The 16,991-nt window shown below is 37.8% G+C and overlaps 1 long non-coding RNA gene across 3 annotated transcripts in view; it reads left to right on the top strand.

The window, feature by feature from the left end:
* Positions 1–332: 332 nt before the first annotated feature.
* Positions 333–16,991, top strand: part of LOC142360752 (uncharacterized) — a 47,638-nt gene continuing 30,979 nt past the window's right edge. Inside the window, exons 1-3 of one of the 3 annotated variants that reach the window (XR_012763330.1) lie at positions 333–413; positions 1,147–1,199; positions 1,295–1,820. This is a non-coding gene — a long non-coding RNA (uncharacterized LOC142360752). Of the gene's footprint in view, positions 414–820; positions 896–1,146; positions 1,200–1,294; positions 1,821–16,991 lie in introns of those variants that run through there. The other 2 variants (XR_012763329.1, XR_012763331.1) reach the window with 2 other exon arrangements.

Below are 16,991 nucleotides of genomic sequence, written 5' to 3' on the forward strand. Positions count from 1 at the left end.
AATGCATTTTCTAATACTGCTAGGCATTTTCCTGACAGTACATTTCTTTTTGCTGAATCCAGACATATCAGTGTTTGACTTGATGTTTGAAGGAGGAATTTGCATGTGTCCGTGAGACTGAGAGTTTCAAAGGCAATCTTTTAGTCATTTTTATTGGGCTGTAATCTTTGCAGTATGACTGGTATATAGCACCAGTATGGAGGGAAAAAAAACCTGCCTCTACCCCCTTTTTCTTGACCAATCCCCACAGAGTATAATGCTTTTCAGCATTTGGGTCTCTGAACACTTTCTTATTTAAATGAATGCTGTCTTCTTCAGAAATACTGTATACATGCAGTTTATAATTCATTTGTCTGCAGGTGGATGTTTGACCTTCTTAACCCTGTTCCAGAGGAAGTGCTTCGACATATACTGTAAGTTTACTAAATTATAAGCATCCGGAACAAATCTAGAACAGAATGGTATATAAAATCAGCCATTTTCTGTGGAATTTATGTTTAGACTATTTATATAACATAACTCAAGAGCTTCAGGGATCTGTGAAATCCAGATTGTGTTTGATGATCACTTGATATCATAACTATAATGCATTGGTATTTATTTCCAATTCTACAAAAAAAAGACAACCTAATTAAAATCTCAAAACGTAACATGCTCAGCCAGTGTTAAAAATAGTATGAAGGTAAGAACCGGGATTTTTTTCTTTCTGATGTGTTGCACGTAAACTGTGTTTATTTTTTTTCAGGGAAAGTCTTTTTTTCTGGCTCTAGATATTTACTTGTTTTAATGTATTTTGCAGATAGCTGGAAAGTTGAGTCTCTAAATATTTGGACAACTGAATAGCTTTCCTAGTATAAGGAGTTTCACTGAAATCCCCATCTACTATTTTCAGTCGGTAAGGTTATCCACGCACAGAAAATTACTCAGATACATAAATGTTTACAGTTTTGAGCACCACATTTTACATCTGGGAAATAGTGAAAAATACAAATTAGAAACATCTTCATAAAACAATAATTTCAGGAGTCTGAAGAGGGGATACCACGAATTTAGACCTACATGGAAATGAAAGCAATTACACCTGTTTTAAAATCATGAAGGATCTAAAAGTATATGCTGCTTTCCTGCCTTTTTTTTTTTTCCTAGGTAGTCTACTTTCTGTGTCTGTTGATGTGCCTTCCCAGGAGAACAGCATAAAGGTAGAGTGAAAATATTGTTTACTTTGTACTGCTTTTGGTAATATTTTTGAACACCTAGTCCTCAGTTCTGAATAGTTTTCTGACTTCTTTTCCAGTGACCGTTTTTGACAGACTTCTCTTTACCTCAGGAGAAATGAATGAAAAAAACAAATAAAATCATCTGCCCTACTACTGTGGTAGGGGGGAATAAATAGATATAGGGGTTTCAGCTTTTTTCCCCTCTCCATCCAGATCGCCTGTAGTGTTTGTCAGATATACAGTGGCCATGTTAGCTTCTGCCTTGCAACTCTGTGCATTCTTTGAGTGTTCCTTTACAGTTACTATATCAAAGACAAGGAAAATTGTTCTATAATTCATTTTACAATTTCTGCAAAGTCTGCACAAAAAAAATGGCTTAATGTCTTGAGGAAAGAAAGCATTTATCACATAAAGTTATTAACATCTTTGTTTGCAAAGGAAGATTTTTTTTTACCCTTTATGAAACAAAGGTTTTGCTGAGACTGATAAAAATCTTTAGACTAAATTGTGCTCCCTCTGTGCTCAGCACCTGATTTCATCTCCCACCCTGCAAAAGATGGCATCTCCTAGGTTCTCTCGCATGAACTGCAAGGCTCAGCCAAAACAGAGCTCAGTTGCTTTGTGAACAAACATCTGGCAAGGTGCTTATTTGTTCTATTGTTCTTTTAAACAAAATTAAAATATCAAAAAGCTCAATAAAAGTTGTTTTCAAGCTATCAATGACTGGAGCATCTTTAATAATCTATTCAGTGTATCAAGCCATTGTAAGTTATTTTATAAATTGTTGTAAGAGAGGAAAGACATTGACTGGACCATTTGAAACATCATTTGGCATTATTGTACTTTGACATTTGCCAGGTTTATTTCACAGTCACAACACTTCACTGCTAATAAGGAGAGGAGTTCTGACATCAGGGTCAAAATACATGCTCCTTCCAATCAACTGCGTTTGCACAAATTTTTTTTTTTCTTTCTGTTATCTCTTTTCTTTTTCCTTTCTCCTTTTTTCTTTTTTTCTTTTTCTTTTTCCTGAGAAGAGCCTGTAGGAGATTAATACCTGATAGTCTTCATTTATTTAGTCTTTTAGTGTTTTGTATATCTTATTCCTGCTATGAAGAGTGGGTTTGAGCGTCCAAATGCCTTGCCAGCATCTCTAAAGGAAACGGAAAGGTTAACTGAGTCTTGTAGTGCTCGGAACTGGGGATGTGGTTCTGCAGGCTCTAACACAAGAAAACATTTAAACATCTGCTTGAAGAGTCTACTCAGGAGAGGACTCTGCAGATTTCCATTTCTCATGCGCTGCGGGTGCACGTACATTCTGCTCCACTCAACTATGTGCTCTTCTGACCAGTGTGAAAATAATTTCTTCTCTTGATTCAAGTGGAATATACGTTTTCCTGAAAGGAATGAAAGAAAATGTGATACTTAGACTCAGAAGTTGCACTGATAAATGTCATGTGTTATTTGACAAAATATAGTAATTTTTGTCACTGCCTGAAAAAAATTACTAGACAAATATTTGTACTATTCTTTTTGCCTTGACAATGCTAAATTGTTTTTAGTTTTGGGGTATAAGTTCTTCCCTGTCAAAAATTGCCCTTGAATTTGTTTTTCTTCAGGAAAAAATAACTGAAATTATTACAAGAGCAGTCTTTTATTCTTCAGGAAGCTCATTTAGTAAAGGTTTCAGAGACACAAGAGAAAGGAAAACGTGAAAAGAATTCTTTTGGAGGTGTGTTAATCCTGAGAAACTGAGTTAGAGGAAGAGAATGTGAACTATAAAGTAATCAGTGTGATACTAATATGGTTCATATCAAGTACCATGAAGAAAATTAGAGGTGTTACACAAAAAGAACACATATCACCTTCTCTTCTCTAAAGAACCAGGAGAAAAATTATTTGAAACTACTGTTTGTTCTTGTAGTGTCATGGGATTGTCTTTTTGCAGATGCTGAAATCCAAGTCCAGTTCCCTGACCATCAGAGCAGTATTTACTCAGAGAAGTACTGGTGTCATGCTGGGACATCAGTTTCTAGGATGAGCTCTATTAAAGTAATATACATCAACCATTAACAACCAGGATTTCATCACAAATTTTGTTTCTTATCAGATGTAGTCTAGAGGATATATTGACCCCAACGCTCCTGGGGGCCCTACTTTTATTTTTCTAGCTACATCCAACCACCCTCAACTGAGATCCCATTTTCTTGGCAGAATGATTCTGTTTTTGTTAAAAAAGAAAACAAAATCTTAATTTTAGGAGAAATGTTCATTAAACAAAGGATTCATAACTGTGGGTTATTGTTGTTGTTATGGTATTTTACACATTTATTGAATCTATCCTTCTGTCTACAATGTAGGATATTACTTTTTCTGTTATAAGCTTTCTGCGTTTTTTTTTTATAAATGCTATGAATGAACATTGTCTTAGATAATGTACCTATACTTGTTTAAAATCACTTCAAGACCTATTCTGCATCTTGTAGAAAGAGAGCCAGACTTTGCTGGGTGTCAGCCACAGCTATTCAATTGATTTAGTTGAAGTATTGCAATACCATTTTCACCATTGTGAAAGGTAGCCAACTTTACAGTTATTTCATAAGAATTAAGAAGACTTATGATGATTCTTGATTTTTTTTCTTTTTTGATTTTTTCCTTTCCTTTGCGATTAAACTAAAAGAAAATTCAGATTGCTGTGGTCAAGAAGAAAATATATTGATAAGTTTTGTTACACTTTTTTGGTTTTGAGTAATCTGCAGTTTCTTTCATGATGCTTTCATGAAGGCATCGTGTGTGCACAAAAGATGTACTGTTGCGAAGGATGAAGTGGTAAAGTTTAATTATTAAGTAACATTTAACTATATGCTTTAAAAGCATATAGTGAATTGAATTTATTGCGGCTTGATTAATCTTAGTTAGCCTGCTTACCTATCTGCTTGAGGAATATATTGTCACTACTGAAGCCAAGAAAACTCAAGATTTTTTTATTCTTCTCTTCTATTTGCACAGTTAAAAATTTCCCTTATTTTAAAATGTGTGAACATATCATGACTGTGTAACTAGTGTCAGTACATTAGGTAAAATCACATAGAGCAAAAGCAGGAAATCGGACCAGACTGTTAGAGAAATCTGTGCATATTTTAGATCAAATAAACAAAAGTGAAGAAAGAAAATGCATGGGACCTGCTAATACATTTAAGTATGTAGATACATGTATCTTTAATTATAGTAACCTCTTCTTGGCTATTTTCCTAGGATTTTCTTCCAGGAAGAAACAAGACAGTAAAAATTTACTCTTGATAATCCTATAAGGCGTAAAGGTTTATCCGTAGTTCTTTTTTAGGGTTACATTTGTTATTAAAGTATGTATCAGCATTCTTTCTGTTTGTACAAAAATTACCCCTGGTTTGTTCCAAAGATGATTTGCCATGTATTACTTGTGAAATGGGTAGATTTCATATAGTCTATTACTTTCTTAATTTATTCATTCTCTCTCAATCATACATTTTCAGATGACAGTTTCTGTTAAACACAATTGCCATAGAAAATATCTTTCAGCCTGTCAGTCTCCCAAGCAGCTGCCCAAGGTATTAAATACTGTTTATATTATAATAGCAGATCATCTTTCTCATCACATAGTGAAATGTAACAGCTAAGTGATAGTTATTTTTGTGAAATTTTGAAGAAATTCCGCAAACAATTAAGAAATTAAAATGAGAAATTTGTCAGAACAATGCAAGAACTGGACAATCACAGAATCACAGAATCACAGAATGTTAGGGGTTGGAAGGGACCTCTGTTGGTCATCTAGTCCAACCCCCCGGCCAAAGCAGGGTCACCTACAGCAGGCTGCACAGGAAGTTGTCCAGGCGAGTCTTGAATATCTCCAGAGAAGGAGACTGCACAACCTCCCTGGGCAACCTGTTCCAGTGCTCCGTCACCCTCAGAGGGAAGAAGTTCTTCCTCATGTTCAGATGGAACTTCCTGTGCTTCAGTTTGTGTCAATTGCCCCTTGTCCTGTCGCTGGGCACCACTGAAAAGAACTTGGCCCCATCCTCCTGACACCCACCCTTCAAATATTTGTAAACATTTATTAGGTCACCTCTCAGCCTTCTCTTCTTCAGGCTGAACAAACCCAGCTCCCTCAGCCTTTCCTCATAGCAGAGATGCTCCAGTCCCCTCATCATCCTTGTAGCCCTCCGCTGGACTCTCTCCAGTAGCTCCTCATCTTTCTTGAAGTGTGGAGCCCAGAACTGGACAGAGTACTCCAGATGGGGCCTCACCAGGGCAGTGTAGAGGGGAACGAGAACCTCCCTCGACCTACTGGCCACACTCCTCCTAATGCATCCCAGGATGCCATTAGCCTTCTTGGCAGCCTGGGCACACTGCTGGCTCATGGTCAACTTGTCATCCTCCAACACTCCCAGGTCCCTCTCTGCAGAGCTGCTCTCCAGCAGGTCTTCCCCAAGCCTGTACTGGTGCATGGGGGTTGTTCGTCCCCAGGTGCAGGACCTTGCAACTTGCCCTTGTTGAATTTCATCAGATTCCTCTGCGCCCAGCTCTTCAGCCTGTCCAGGTCACACTGAATGACAGCACAGCCTTCCGGTGTATCCACTACTCCTCCCAGTTTTGTGTCCTCAGCAAACTTGCTGAGGGTACATTCTAACTCTTCATCCAGGTCATTGATGAAGAAGTTAAACAAGATAGGGCCCAGTACTGACCCCTAGGGGACACCACTAGTTACAGGCCTCCAATTAGACTCTTTGCTGCTGATGACAACCCTTTGAGTTCTGCCATTCAGCCAGTTCTCAGTCCACCTCACTGACCATTCATCCAGCCCACACTTCCTGAGCTTCCCTAAGAGGATGTTATGGGAGACAGTGTCAAAAGCCTTGCTGAAGACAAGATGTCAAATGCTTAATCACAGATTTCGTCATCCTTTCCTCTCACATAATGATAAGGCCATTTTACATAGGTCTTCTTGTATCTCATATGAAGAAACTGAGGTACAGATCAGTGAATTAACTAACTTTGCATCTGTCACGCCAGACATAATTCTTACATAACAGAATCTGTTTACAAATGAGATGGCTATACTTGTTCTGAACAGATGGATCTGTGTTAAACTTGTCAGGCTGTTTCATTTATTTATGTGTATCTACATATATACATATTTATATTTTGTTCATATTGCTTCTTTATGAAATATTTAATCATATGTTATATGCAATGTATTTCCTTGTTTCTCACAGTGTATGAATTAGGGTCAGTGAAGATTTCAAGGAAAATCACAGAAATGTAACAGTTTAGGAATGTAAACTGCTGCTGGATCTGAAAGTAAATGCTAGTGGTAAAGAAGGTTTTATTTTGTGCAACATATGGTTCCTGACTATTAAATTCAACAAATTGCTTTGTTGGAAGGCTTAATTACCTACCTCAATTATTTCTTGTATGGCTAGACTGTTTGAGATTTTTTTTTAATTTTTATGCATGTCCTAAGATTCTTGCAGGCTAAATCAGGGGAGAAATTAGCCCCTTTGTGGAGAAGAAACAGGAGAACGCACTGGCCCAGGTCCTGAACCACTTGGCTGGGGCTGTTCAGGAACAAACTTAAGTTGTCTGGAATCATCTGAATCCATTGTCAGGAGTTTTCTGGAAGCTGACTCCTGCTGTCCTCATTTTTCTACTGCAGTTTAACTTCATTTATCTCAACAAAGCTTTGCCATTTTCCCCACCGATACTCTGCCTCATTTTTGCAAATGAACTGATGCAGACAAAAATCTTTAATTTTTTAAGAAAATAAATAAATAAACAAATGTTGTAATGATAAAACATTTCTTATCTGAAAAATGATTCTGCATTTTCAGAAACAACAAAAAATAGGGAAGTTTTGTAAGGTTTGTAAGGTTTACTACATGATTTTTGTCGATGCTTACTGTGAGATTGTGCTGCAAATACTCTCATTGAATCACATTACAAATTAAAAGTCAGCTGCATTAGATTCTAACTATAGGATGTAACACATATAATGAAAACAAAGAACAAAACTCTGAACTCCTGCAGACTAGTGATGGTTCTGCTACTGACTTCAATGGAATTAGTACTTCACTCAAAGATTTTCTTTTGTACCATTTAGGGACCTCGTAATTTTTTGGAAGTAATTCTGCTTCTTGATAGGTGCACTTAAGTAGAAATTAAATTAATTTTTTAGTCAGAGTTTGGGGCTACGAGTGCATTTGATGCAGGTAAGTGATTATGTACACATTCAAACAAGACCTTTCCTGCAAACTCTAGGGTTTTACTATAGATTTTAAATTTACATTTATTGTAATATGTAGAAGATCCTCTCAAAAACTACACACATATCTTTGCCTGAAGAACTAAGTAATGATTTTTAAAATTTTAGAGATGAAATATCAGGAAGCTGGTAGAGCAAGATCTTTCTCAGTAATTCTGAAGAAATATGTGTGACAGCACATCTCAGTCTGAAAGGGAAAACAAGGATGACCTTATTTTAATGATCTGTGCTCAAAACAACAACAAAAAGTTTTCAAATTTAGCTGCATTTTCAAAAGGAGGAGAACAAAATACTCTCTCTGCACAGCAGGAGCTTCCTCTGTCTTTCGTATTTCTAATTCCAGGCAGCATGTTGTCTGCTCCAAAGAGCAAGAAAACAAATGCCAAGCTTTAATCAGACTTATATTGGCTATGTAGGGACTTCCAGATCATTTGCCCATTCTTAACAATGTCATACAGATTCCCTTCAGAATATCAATGCAGAGGCCTTTGTCCTTGAGTTGAAGAAAAGGTTGCAAAATACTGAAGATGAGCAGCAGGTCCATTTGAGGTTAACATTACTTTTTGTGATGGGGGGAGAAGGAAAGGGTAAAAGTTTCAATCTAATTTAATTCCTTAAAGAAACTAAGAATTCAAATCCCTGCTGCATAGCACTAACTTTTTCTCTAGTGTCAAGAAATCTTTTTCTTCAAATACATCTTGGATAATGCTGTAGGCTTGTGGTTGTCTGAGGGTTGGTTTACAGGCCATTAATAAGACATAATGTGCTGAATTTGACAGAACTTAAGCAGCTACCTTAAAGAAAAATCTTTCTTCCTGAACATGCAGAACTGTTTTTCAAATAACAAATGTTAGATCATGAAAACATATGTTTATTTCTTTAGAGAGATTGAAAAGTTTTGTACACATCAGTTCATTTTTTACAAATGATTCAGCGTAGCAGTGGGTAAAATGCCAAAGCTTCCCTGTTATCAGTGAAGTTAAATTGATTTACCTCAGTTTAGCAACCTGTTCAAAATAGTGTTTACAATGCTAATTTTGCTCAGGTAAAGGACTGTAACCAATTACGTGTATTTTAAACCAGAAGAAGATATTTCAATAATTGCTGTGTCTTTTCCAGTGATTGATCAATTTATTCATTAATATGTTTAAACTTCTTTAACATTGGAGGATGTCTTGCTTTTAGCCACGCATGGGTTTTACTGCGAAATGAAAATTAGTATTTATATTTACAGTCATGTATTTGGCACAATAACCTCTTGTATTCCTTTTTATGAGGAATAAATCTGTATTCAGATTAACATGGCTTTAGAGCAGCATTAACCCTATTTAATAAACTGAATTCCAGCACTTTTAAAGTAGATTCTCTTGTCTACTTCCTTTTCCCTCAGTGTCCCTCAAATTACTCTGTGCAAGAAAACATGTCCAGAAAGAGGTATTCTTCAGTGTGGATGAGATGCACTTAGACCATGATAGTATTTGGACAGTAAGGCAGCTGGAGAAAACATGGCAAAGAAGCCAGCTCTGCTTATTACTTCTGTTTCTGAGGAAAAAGACAATCATTTTGGGTGCACTGAAAAGACATTGCAGTATCTCCCTCCATCTTCCCCTAGTGTCCTGGTCAAAACTTTTTCTAATTAGCTTGGTTTTTAAATAACCCTTCTATATCTGTTTAGTTTATGTAATATTACCATGATTTAAATAAATTATTAACATTGACAAGTGTTAGTCAACACGGTGTAATAACAGAAATCAATTATATCCTTTATCCGTGTTTATTTTATAAGCTTTTCTTCAAAGATATGTGCTCTACTCCAGAGTTTAGCTTGCATGCCCTTGCCAGAACCTCTTGCATTTTGAACTCCTCTTTCCTGGACACGACTGAACAGGTCTGCAAATTCCAGAAGAAATTTCATCAGGGCCTTTTACAGCAACATACATTCTAAAGTGTCTTTATTGCAAATTCCACACTAGAAACTAATTTCATAAAGCAAAAATTACGGTGGTTTATAATTGTTTCACTATCACTTAATCTTTCTAATTTCTAATCTGCACTAGATGTTCTGATACCAGTGCACCACTGTATTTGATTGTCCTTTGCATTCTTCTTTCTGACTCTTTTCCTGATCTTCCCATCCTGGTTCTTCTAAATCCTCAGTTCTTTGTATAATAGAGCTTCATGAGACATTCAACCCAGTTGTTCTCACCTGCTAGCTTTGTACTTTTGTTTATCTTTCTATTTAAGGTAAACTGAGTGAAGAAGATATCACTCCGTTCAAGGTAATTTTATTTTACAAACCCTTTCATAACGTCCTAATGTGTATACTCAGCCCAGAATACTTCTCTTTTAGGCACTTTTTGGTAAAGAAATCTGTTATTCTTCTTATTAAAGAATATTCAAGCTTCTTAATGGCCATTCTTTAACGTCTATTTTTGAAAACTGAAGTCTCCCACAGTGAAAACATTCCTACTGTTTAAAATACCATAGAACTGCTTTATGCATAATGACACATGGTCCCATCTTGTTGTAGTTAGGCAATTTACATGGGTGGTATAATTATAAGGTTATATATTAGAAGGTTGATTTGCATATTTACAAATAAACTTTGGCTAAAGTCTCCTTCCTATGGCAAATTTTACTCTTCCTGTTGTATTTCCTTGGATCAACAAAATTACTTGCTCTTTCAAATTTATAAGATGTTCACAAGCTGCCATTTCACAGGATATTGCTAGAATTGGTACTAACTGGGATTAAATTTTTGAGTGCATGATGATAGCCGTGTTAGGATTTCATAAAATCAGCTAAGAACGTTAGAGAAGGACTTCAGAGTAAATTTTTTACCTGTTCCTATTTCTTTTGTCCTCTTGGTCTATGCTAATAACCAATTGCTCTAGGTCTTTCTTAAGGTGAAAATTGTCTACACGTCTAGCTGAACTATTTATGCCTTCTAGAGGGGGATAGTCAGTTTCCTCATTATGTGAGGCATCTAAACATACATTCAAGATTTCATTGGCTATTTCTTCCCACTTATTCTAATGCCTTACATATTCACACCCCATTTCAACATCCTGGCAACATTTCCTAATCAAAGGTGAGGAACTGATATGCCGCAGCATAAAAAGGCATGGAAGCACTCAAGGAACTACCAAGGCTAGAAATCATGCAAGCTAGCTCAGTCTATCATCCTTCTCCACCACATGCAGTGAAGTAAATTCACAAGAGACAGAAAGAAGTACCACTGTGAGAGACAGTGACCTGGTTCTTCTGAAGCTGCCTAGAAACTCCACATAGGAGACTCTTCATCTCTTCCCAGCTCAGCATAACATAGGTCAGGGGTTGAAAGCTAAAACTGTATTATGGCTGTCTCCTTCCTGCTGAAAGGCTGTTTGTTAGAAGACACTTTTACAGTTGTGCTATCTTCTTCATTTCTTTTATTACTACTTTTATTTCTTTTCTGTATTGTTCTAGATTTATATACTCCTACTAGTATCCCTAACACCCCCACCTGTAGCTGTGTCAATTTAACTGACTTCTAGGTATTATTTGCTCAGTATTTCTATACACAGAACATGCAGAGAAGAAAATCAGAAAAAGTCCAGCTACACACAAGGACATTGCAGAAATCCATTTTTATAACCAACTCTACGAAGTAATTTGAATGAGAAAGTAATGTAGACAGATATGTGTGAGGAATGGCTCAAAGGGCATGAAAGTCATTAAAGTCCCTGAAGACTGTGCATAAAGTTAGTCTGTAGCTTCAAGATTCTAAATAATAAGTGAATTTACATATCTGGCATAATTTTATTTCAGAGGCATTATAGATATTGCTCTTAATTTTCAGAAAAATAGCCTGAAAAAGAAATTAAATTTCCTTTTCAATGTTTATAAAAATTAAAAACATGGATAAAATATATTCTTTACTTGTGGAAATAAGTATGTGGACTCTGTGCAAAATAGTGGGACATGAAATACTTATAATATTAGTAAGAGAGGAAAAAAAATACAACACTACTCTTTTGGAAGCAGTATCATTTCCTTCATTCATCTAACATCTAATTTTTCATTTTTCCTCTGAATCACAACTTATACACAGCTGTGTTGCTCAAATAACTATGCTTCTGTAATTCATTAAAAAGAAAGAAGTCTTTCAAAATGCAATGGTATTTTCTTACTTCTGTCAAACAACACATATTCACTCTCATTGAGCTATTCAGAATATTTGAAGTATCCAATTTATGCTTCTTCTGCTTTCTGTTCTTTTCTTGGCTTGCGGCATTAGGATTTTCTCATGCATGGTACGTGACACACAAATATCTTGCCTAGCAGGAACCAAGTTATCTTGGGAAGTGTAAAGCCATGTTGGAGAAAGGGTTTTGTGTGAACTAACTGGCTTTAGCTATGCTGTGCTGTGCTGTGCTGAGGTGTCTAGACTTCTCCTAGAAATACTTACACCAGATGTCATTGCGCTACACAGACCTTATCATATACCCATTATGAATAAAAGAGGCAAGGCTCATTGTCATGGCAATCAGGTTTGAGTGCTTCTCAAGGGGAATTAGGCATTTAAATAAGATCTCGTGTGCCTAAATATCTTTGTGGACTCGGGCCTTGGCATCCTAATTTAGTTTTCTAATTATGATTTGCCTGAGGATACTTGGAGTGAGACATAAATAGATTAAGTATTGTGTTTGTCAGACACCTCCCAAACACACCTCTGACTGATCAGGTGAGAAACTAAAGGAATGGTAAGGAAATGAGACAATGTTTCATGCTAGAATACATAATGTTCCTGATAATATATTCTTAGAGTTCATCTGTCGGTGCTCTTCACACACATTTTCCTTCCCTCCCCACCCCCGTTTTTTTCCTATCAATCGGAAGCAGTATAATGAAGGTTATCATGAAAAGATGAAAAAAAAACCTGCTTGTGGTTAGATTTTAGTTTTTTACAAGACAGAAGAGTTTTCCTGTGTCTCACATCACAAAAACCTTAAACCTGCAAATATTTCCTAATTATCATGAGTTACTCCATAATTTTGAAAGAAAAATAAAAATGAGTAAAGTTACTCATGTGAAAGAACTTACAGCGATAAAAGCTTATGTGTAGGATCATGCTAATTTCTTTTTCTTTCACTGAGAATTAAAATTATTGCCTTTTCAATTTGGTGTGCAACATAGTTTTTTTTTTTCAACATTCTCAACAATACATTTCTGTTGCCCTTAGACATTAGGAGCACAGCTCAAGAAATTCAATGTTATTTGTTATTTTATTGGAATAGAACAGTGACCATCATGTACTGCGTTCTGTTTTATGTTTTGCTTGTGTTTCCTGATAGAGCATTGTTAGATGCCTACCACAAATATCTGTTATATTTTCTTTCCCTGATCTGCACAATCTGAGTTTTATTCTGTAGCTGTACATCAGGCCAAAGAGCATAGTTTCTGTCAAAGGAATATGCTTCATCTGGCACACGCTTCCAAACTGTTGGAGTGCTCTCCTCTTTCTCACAACAGTGAGAAACTGCGCATTCTATTCTTTCTTCTTCTTTACTTAATCTCTTTGGATATTTGTTGTATTTCATAAGTTGTCTTGTCAATAAATTGCATGCAGCTGATGTGGTGATGACAGTCTGAAAGCCTAGCCTTCGGTGGTTTTTCCAGTTTTGTTCTCTGAAATCACAGCATTCTCATCTCTCACAAGTCTGCTGCAGATCAGTGAACAGTGCATATTCAGGGCCTATTAGGGCTATCCATCAGAAGTCCATCCAATGTTTCCCTGGCTTTAACAGGTCTCTGCTCTCCAGCAAAAACCTTCCCTGCGATTCAGCGAAAAACTTCTCTAAGTCTGAGAAGATTTACTGTGTGGGCCATCAGAAATCTCTCTTGGATCTAGAAATATACAGAATTTGTATTAAAGACTATGGTAACTGAATAAAGAATTTTCTTATATAGTAGGGGAAGATACAAGCACTTGGGAAGGATAAGCATTGAATTAAAAGTGAATTTTACAAATGGGGATATGGTCTGAAATTAACATGATTGCATTCAGTGAGGGTAAGTATTATATTTTTTAAGTCAACCTGGCCTCCTGTCCCCAGCAAATACCATATTTAAACTGGGGAGAGAAATCCTGTTAGGAAAGAGTAATAACTGATCTGGGAGTTTTATCTGTTCACATATGGTATTTGAACCATAGCTGCAGAGAAGGCAAACATCATCTGAGATCTAACCAGTGCCATATTTAAGGCAAGAGAAATAATTGTTCTTTTAGTAGTTGTCTGCCTTAAAAGTACCATGTCAAGGTCTTTAATAGAGATGTTTACAAGGTAATCTTCTTAAGACAGCAGAACAGGAGAGGTACAAATAGGAAGGGGGAGAGGAAGCACAATATTAATCTTCACACAGTAAACTGTCATTGAGTTACGAAACATTTTTCTTATCATCACGAAATAATTAACTTGATTTGCTGTAAGGTTATTAGTTTCAGGAACAGAGGAACAATTCTTCTTGCAAGGATGAATAAACAATAGAACAGATTACCTTGGAGGTTTCAAAAGACAGACTAGACGACCATCAGATAGAGCTAGTTTGTATAGAGTAGAACAGAAGAATGGCTGGATTGCTTTGTAAGGTCCTCTCAACCCGTATGAAGTATGGTTTTTATAAATAGTCCAGTCACTAATGCCAATGGTAGTTTCATCACCAGTTTCAGTTATAAATTAATCCAAATGCAATTAAAAGTCTCCTCTGTATGCGAGATACATAAAGCAGCTATGAATCATTATCTTCCTTTTACAGATGGAGAAATCAAAGTGAAGAATGCAAGACAGTCAATGTCTGCAAAACAGCAAAATATGACTTTCCAGAACTCAGACTTTAGTCACCTTATTTTCTTCTGTGTGTAAGAGTGTCACTGTTTAACAATGCAATTCAAAGTACTTCTTGCTATAATCATAGATATAACCGTAAACTTTCTTAACCATAGACTTGATTAAAAGATATGAAGATAATGAGCTAACAGTACTGGTTTTATTAAACCCTGTGGAGTTGTTGTTCTAACTTGTCTGGGTGCTTTTGAAAGTCCCACCTAATAATAACTGAAGATGACAGCAATGTGTTTTAAGAAAAAGGGATGAAAAATTACTTCCTGCATTTGTGGCACTAAAAGTGTTTATTTTTGAAAGCTGTTATGAATGGGAAAGAACAGCTGGGGTGGCATTTCATGTCCACATTTGGAAGCAAGAATGTAAAATACACTGCTTTGCCAAAGATAGTGTTTAACAGAAAATGGTTTATTTGCTGCTTGGAAAACTGATGATTTGACTAAATCAACAACACACTCAAATGATGCCTCCACAATTTGCATCTGTTTGTCTTGTTTTGATGAATATGAAACAATGCAGATATAGTATTACCAAGTGTAGTGCAAGAACACATATGCTCAAGCACTCTGTTCTTCTTCTTTCCTCCTTCCCTTCTTAAATCAGACTTCACAAGAGGGTTGTTCTTTTTTTTTGAGAATCTTGACAGAAGAGTTCACAGCCCATCTCTCTGCTCCAATAATTGTGCATCACTGTAAGTTCTGCAGCCATCTTTCCTTCATTTTAGTGCTCTAAATTACTTGTTAAAGATACCACTTTTTCTATGTGACTGCAAAGAACACGATACTTTCTTTTCTTTCTACTGAAGAGCTAATAATGAGAAAATATTGTGTCTGTCTTTGGCAAGTAGAAGTCCCTAGAGAAATCTGAAGAGCTGTTTCCAGAAGCATCTCATTACTTGTGGGAAACTTTATCATATTTAACTTACTCTAAGGTTATAATTTCTCTTGTGTGTGTCTGTATGTGTGTGCATGGCATTTCTTTTTGAAGTCCAAATTAAGTTTGAAAAACTTTTCATTAAGAACAGCACTAAAGAAAGTACCAGCACCAGTACCTCCAACAGAACCAGCAACTCTTGTCTTCCGAGTATGAAAAATATTTTTTCCTTCTGGAATCAACAACCTGTATCTGTGGGAAATGTTTTCTCTCCAAGCTTTCAGTCTTCACAAATTAGGGATGCGACGAGGAAGGCCAAGGCCCACCTGGAATTGAAGCTGGCAAGGGATGTCAAAAACAACAAGAAGGGCTTCTTCAACTACATCAGAAGCAAAAGAAAGGCTAGGGACAATGTGGGGCCGCTGCTGAGTGAGGCGGGTGTCCTGGTGGTGGAGGATGTGGAGAAGGCAGAGTTGCTGAATGCCTTCTTTGCTTCAGTCTTCAGTGCTAAGACTGGCCCTCAGGAATCCCAGACCCCGGAGGTAAGAGAAGAAGCCTACAAAGAGGACGACTTTCCCTTGGTCGAGGAGGACTGTGTGAGGGATCGCTTAAGCGATCTGGACGTCCACAAACCCATGGGCCCCGATGGAATGCACCCACGAGTGCTGAGAGAGCTGGCGGATGTCTTTGCTGAGCCACTCTCCATCATCTTTGAGAGGTCCTGGAGGACAGGAGAGGTGCCCGAGGACTGGAGAAAGGCCAATGTCACTCCAATCTTCAAAAAGGGCAGGAAGGAGGACCCAGGGAACTACAGGCCGGTCAGCCTCACCTCCATCCCAGGAAAGCTTATTCTGGAGGCCATCATCAAGCAAGTGGAAGAAAAGAAGGTTATCAGGAGTAGTCAGCATGGATTCACCAAGGGGAAATCATGCCTGACCAATCTCATAGCTTTCTACGATGACATGACTGGCTGGGTAGACAAAGGGAGAACCATGGATGTTGTCTACCTGGACTTCAGCAAGGCTTTCGACACAGTCTCCCATGATATCCTCCTAGGGAAGCTGAGAAAGTGTGGGCTGGGTGAGTGGTCGGTGAAGTGGATAGAGAACTGGCTGAATGGCAGAACTCAGAAGGTTGTCATCAGCGGCGCTGAGTCTAGTTGGAGGCTGGTAACAAGTGGTGTCCCCCAGGGGTCAGTACTGGGCCCAGTCTTGTTTAACTTCTTCATCAACGACCTGGATGAAGAGTTAGAATGTACCCTCAGCAAGTTTGCTGATGACACCAAACTGGGAGGTGTGGTAGACACACCGGAAGGCTGTGCTGCCATTCAGCAAGACCTGGACAGGCTGGAAAGCTGGGCAGAGAGGAACCTGATGAGGTTCAACAAGGGCAAATGCAGGGTCCTGCACCTGGGGAGGAACAACCCCAGGCACCAGTACAGGCTTGGGACGGGCCTGCTGGAGTGCAGCTCTGCGGAGAGGGACCTGTGTGTCCTGGTGGACGACAGGTTAACCATGAGCCAGCAGTGTGCCCAGGCTGCCAAGAAAGCCAATGGAATCCTGGGGTGCATCAAGAAGAGTGTGGCCAGCAGGACGAGGGAGGTTCTCGTTCCCCTCTACACTGCCCTGGTGAGGCCCCATCTGGAGTGCTGTGTCCAGTTCCGGGCTCCCCAGTTCAAGAAAGATGAAGAGCTACTGGAGAGAGTCCAGCGGAGGGCTA

Source organism: Opisthocomus hoazin, chromosome 3, assembly GCF_030867145.1.
Source record: "Opisthocomus hoazin isolate bOpiHoa1 chromosome 3, bOpiHoa1.hap1, whole genome shotgun sequence".
Lineage (NCBI taxonomy): Eukaryota > Metazoa > Chordata > Aves > Opisthocomiformes > Opisthocomidae > Opisthocomus > Opisthocomus hoazin.